This window comes from Peromyscus maniculatus, chromosome 6, assembly GCF_049852395.1.
Source record: "Peromyscus maniculatus bairdii isolate BWxNUB_F1_BW_parent chromosome 6, HU_Pman_BW_mat_3.1, whole genome shotgun sequence".
NCBI lineage: Eukaryota > Metazoa > Chordata > Mammalia > Rodentia > Cricetidae > Peromyscus > Peromyscus maniculatus.
Window position 1 is genome coordinate 72,688,169 of NC_134857.1, and position 4,796 is coordinate 72,692,964.

Consider the following 4,796-nt stretch of genomic DNA (forward strand, 5'->3'; position numbering starts at 1 on the left):
CTAACTGATGTCGATTGGGCTATGCACAAATGTGTGATTATAAGAGAATTTCATTAGGGATAATTTCACTGAATTCTGTGTGTGTGTAGGAGTAAGTGCCCTTCACAAACTTCCACAGCTGAGCAGAGCTGGATAGACTAAAATAGGATTTTTCAAACACAAACAATATTGGAATCTACTAACAGAGTTTAAATTTTTATTTGTTTGATATTTTATTTTGGGTAGGTAGGGTCTACAGAGATTGATGTGACCATGGAGATGAGAGGAAGACTGAACAAGGGTCCTCTGCAAGAGCAACAATTGCTTTTGCAACTGAGTGTTCTCTACAGTCCCCCCCACCAAGTTTAGAGAAAAAATCTTCATTCATTTCTACTTCTCTTGAAAGGAAATATTCATTTTTGTTTGTTCCTTTGCTGAGCCCTTGGTCATATGATCTTCTCAGTCCAATCCAGATATTGACTCCTTTACATCTCTATTAAGCCTCAGCCACTATGCTGTTTCTCGCTAGCTTCACTAGAAATGTTCTACACATCCCATAGTCTAGCCTAGTGTCTTTGGTAACAACATTGGCTGCTGCTTCTGGGTTACAAGTATAGGACAAGGCTGACCAGGTCCTAGGATCGCTTCAAGCGTTTGAAAGGGGGCTCCAAGAAAGGGAGATGAGCAGAAGCCAGATAACGTTGTGCTTCAGCCACTAAATAGGGACATAAGCCCACCATTGCCTTCCAGCCTGAGGTCTCAGAGACCTCAGAAACATGAGCTGTAATGAAATCCAGTGTCTGGGTTTTCAGCTGCCCTGAGCTGTGGAGGTCAGCCAGGAAGAGAGTGTGGGCAGCATTCTCCACAGAGAGGTCCCTGAAGAGGGCATACTCACACATAACCTTCAAACGCTCTAGGCCATACTTGTCCGCAGCTGCCAGCACAGCATCTGCCATGCTGTCCAGGTCTGGTGCTTTTCCTGTGTAAATGAAGTCCATCATTGCCTTGAAGACTTGTGTGTGGCTCCAGGTCATGGATCTCAATGCGATTTTTTCTGATCTCCTCCATGTCATGTTGAAACATGGCTCTGAAAACTGGAGAGCGAGCTGCTAAGATGGCCTTGTGAGCCCGAAATTCCTGGCCAGCTACCACCAGGCAGCAGTCTGTGAATTGGGAATTCTCCCACAGCTCTCCTAGCTCATCTGCCAATGTGCAGCTTGGAACTTGAATCCCTGGCTTTCTGTTCCAGTCAGAGATGCTGACTGAGTCCTGGACCATGCTCACAATGCAGAGAAGGGTGAGCTGGTCATGTGGAAGAAGACGAGGTGCATGAGACAGGAGGAAAGCTGGAAGGATGTACTTTTTGAATCCACAGCCATGGCCTGGTATGAACTTAAAGGCTTTTAGGCTCCTCGTGGTTTCTGTTTTGTCTCCTTCATCATTTATGATCCAGAATTGGAACTTTGCCCAAACATGAATCTTTAAACAGCTGAGCAAAACTAGATTAACTCACAAGTAATCTGCACTTACTTCATCGAGTCCGTTAGGGTGTACTGTCAAACACCATTTGTCATTGGCTTCTATTGAAAAAGTTGGGCTTCTAAGGCTTCCTAGCCTTTCCTCCACAATAGAATGGAAGTTGCTGATGGTCCACATGTAGGAGAAATTCTGAAGGCTGATTTGAGTGTGGTCCCATCTCTGGACTGTCCCGTTTCCTGCCATTTCTCCTGGAGGTAGTTTGAATGTTAAATTGGATCCAAAATGAAGAACTAGCAATTGTTTTCTCTTCACCTTGTGAGACACAATAATAGAAATGAATTAGATTGTTGGTTTTCTTTTCTTTTTTCTTTTTTTTTTTTGGCTTTTCAAGACAAGGTTTCACTGTGTAGCTTTGTGCCTTTCCTGGAACTTGCATTAGACACAAGCCTGGCCTCGAACTCAAAGAGATCCACCTGCCTCTGCCTCCTGAGTGCTGGGATTAAAGGCATGCACCACCACTGCCCAGCAAGAATTAGATTTTAAGTTTTTTTTTTTCCTCTATTTTGTGTTTGATGGTGCTGGAAACTTGGATCTCTGATATTTTCTATATGGATTTCAATACTTGTTTTAGAGAAGATAGTGTAGGCTACTAGGGACTCTTACATCACTCCATTGTTTGTCTAGATTGAATCTTGGTTCTGTAGTTAACTGGTTTTGACAATTATACACAGGTGTTGAAAATTTTGGAACATTTGATACACTCATATCAAAAAATGTTGTACTAGGTTCTCTAGAGTAACAGAACATACAAAAAGAATCTTTCTGTGTATTAAGGAAGGGGATTTATTAGAATGACTTAGGGCTGAAACTCTGCTAATCCCACATTGGCTAGCTATAGAAGAGATAGTAAAAGATTCCAGGACTTACCAAGTCCAGGAAGTTGGGTGGTGTCTACTGGCCTTCAGTGTATCCTAGAGTTCCAAATATTCTCTATTGCCAATGAAGAAATGGACTTGCTGCAAGGTGAGGGCAAGCAGGCAAATAGCAAGAGCTTCCTGCTTCCATGTCCTTTTATAGGCTTCAAGAGAGGGTGTGTCCCAGTTTGGGTGTGTCTTCTAACCTCAAGATCTGGATTAAAGGTTTGTGTCTTCAGGCCTTGAGATCCGGATTAAATGTTTGTGTCTTTTTTCTCCAAAGTCTGTTCCTGAAGTGGATCTACCTACTTCAACTGAAGCAAAACACTTCTCACTGTAGTGACCTCCACTTTAGGGTTTTAGTTAATTCCATGTCTTGTTAAGTTGGGAACCAACAAAAAACAACAAAAGTGTATTTTGCTTATTGTGGTTCATGTTAAATAAAATAGGGATGGTGTCATTCCTACACAGCTGTTATTTCCTCTTTTGGGGGTTTTACACTAAATCCTTCCACTAACATGACCTGGGAAGATGCGGTTTCCTTTTCCAGTCACAACTTGGAGATCAAGATGGAAGAATTCATATATGGTGGTCAAGAAGCAAGGCCAAACACAATCCTCTGAACTTGGCAGTCTTCATTCCATCCACTCTCACAGTCTCTGGGATGTCTCCACCAACTCTCATTGGTGGTCTTGCCACTCCCAAACCCCAGATAATCCTCATTGGTAACACTTGGCCAGATCCAGTTAAGTGTGTGCTGTGAGAAGATTCTAAGTGCTTCTTAATTCCACACTCTGACTGCCAAGATTCAGCTTTTCAATATCTCATAATTTTCATCCTTCACTGGTGAGTTCTGACCTCTTTAAACTTTGAACTTCCAGGCTTACATTGCTGGGCCTTGAGTGTGAGACAGTATTCAGGTTTCCAAAAGGTGCAGAATGTATTCAACTGTTACCAACAATGGGCTTTTGAGGCCGTTCACCTTAGTATGTGATCAGTAAAATGCTCACCATATTTATCATCTCCCTTTAGTTCATCATGTCTTTAGGGACTCACTAAACCTATAGGTTGGGACAATACCTTCAATGATTCAATCAACTCACCAATTCCCAGCTTACCTCTCCTGAAAGGTCTGGCTCTGATGCTGTTCTTCCTTCATTCCAGGATAAATCAATCAACTGGTTTTGATCTCTGAAAGTTTGGTTCCTCATTTAGGAATCTTTGTTAGGTTACTATCTTGTAGCCGCAATGACTCTTCTTTATGTGTTTAGGATCAGGGAGCAGGTACTGCAGGGTAGGAGAAGTCTCTCATGAGGCAACAGACTCCTGTCAGGGGCTCAGTATAGGACCTTTTCATACAGTGTCTCATTCCAGGAATGGGACAGGTAGATCTTTTATTTCAGGTAGGTGGTTGTCTGGGGGACCTGTCACAGACAGAGGATTCAGGTCCCCAACAGGAGAAGGCACAGGTCTTATGCAACAGGCATATCCACACCAGAGAAAGTCAATGGTCAATATAGCACAAGAAAACTGACAGTAACACATAGAAAGACTTTCAGACAAACACACACACACACACACACACACACACACACACACACACACAGAGAGAGAGAGAGAGAGAGAGAGAGAGAGAGAGAGAGAAATAGTGAGAGAGAAAGAGAGAGAGAGAAATAGTGAGAGAGAAAGAGAGAGAGAGAGAGAAATAGTGAGAGAGACAGAGAGAGAGAGAGAGAGAGAGAGAGAGAGAGAGAGAGAGAGAGAGAGAAAGAGAGAGAGTGTGTGAACATGGATTGAAGCCAACAGAAAGTCTTTTTTAGCCAGCTGGAAACCACATGAGGTATTCTGGTTTCTGTTGCAGCAAGTAGCTTTTCTCAGGATGAGCTTTTAAGCACAAAACCCATATTATGGGTTGAGAATCTTCAGTTAACAAGAAGTGTTAGCCAGAAGTCCCACTATGAAAGCCATAATGTTACTGTATTTCAAGCAAGGTTTGAACATTTAGAGATATTCCCAGAACTATGGACTTTGGTGGATTAAGCCTTCATTTTAGTTGTGACAGGGGTTTGCTGTGTTTTATAGAAATGCTGGGTTTTACACCTTGAATAGCACTTCTGTCACACAGACAGTTGTACTTAGGCATGGGGGCCTGCTAATGCCTGGGCCTTGTTACACAGGTGGTTCTGTGCACCATGAGAATATGGTGCCCTCAGAGGTCAGAAGAGGCTGTTGGATCTCCTGGATAACTGATAACTGGAGTTGACGACTATTGTTAGGTACCCTTGACAGCAGTAAATTGGATGCTAGTCTTCTGGAAAGGTATCCAGCAACTTTACTGCAGAACCATTACTCTATCCTGTGGTGGTAATCTAATTGTATTGAAATATTATTTTGATTTGTACTGAAATATTAATTTGATTGTAT

The 4,796-nt window shown here is 42.5% G+C and overlaps 1 pseudogene; it reads right to left on the reverse strand.

Annotated features, from left to right (window-relative positions):
• Positions 1-614: 614 nt before the first annotated feature.
• On the reverse strand, positions 615-1,701 carry LOC143274034 (speckle-type POZ protein pseudogene; annotated as a pseudogene).
• Positions 1,702-4,796: the final 3,095 nt, after the last annotated feature.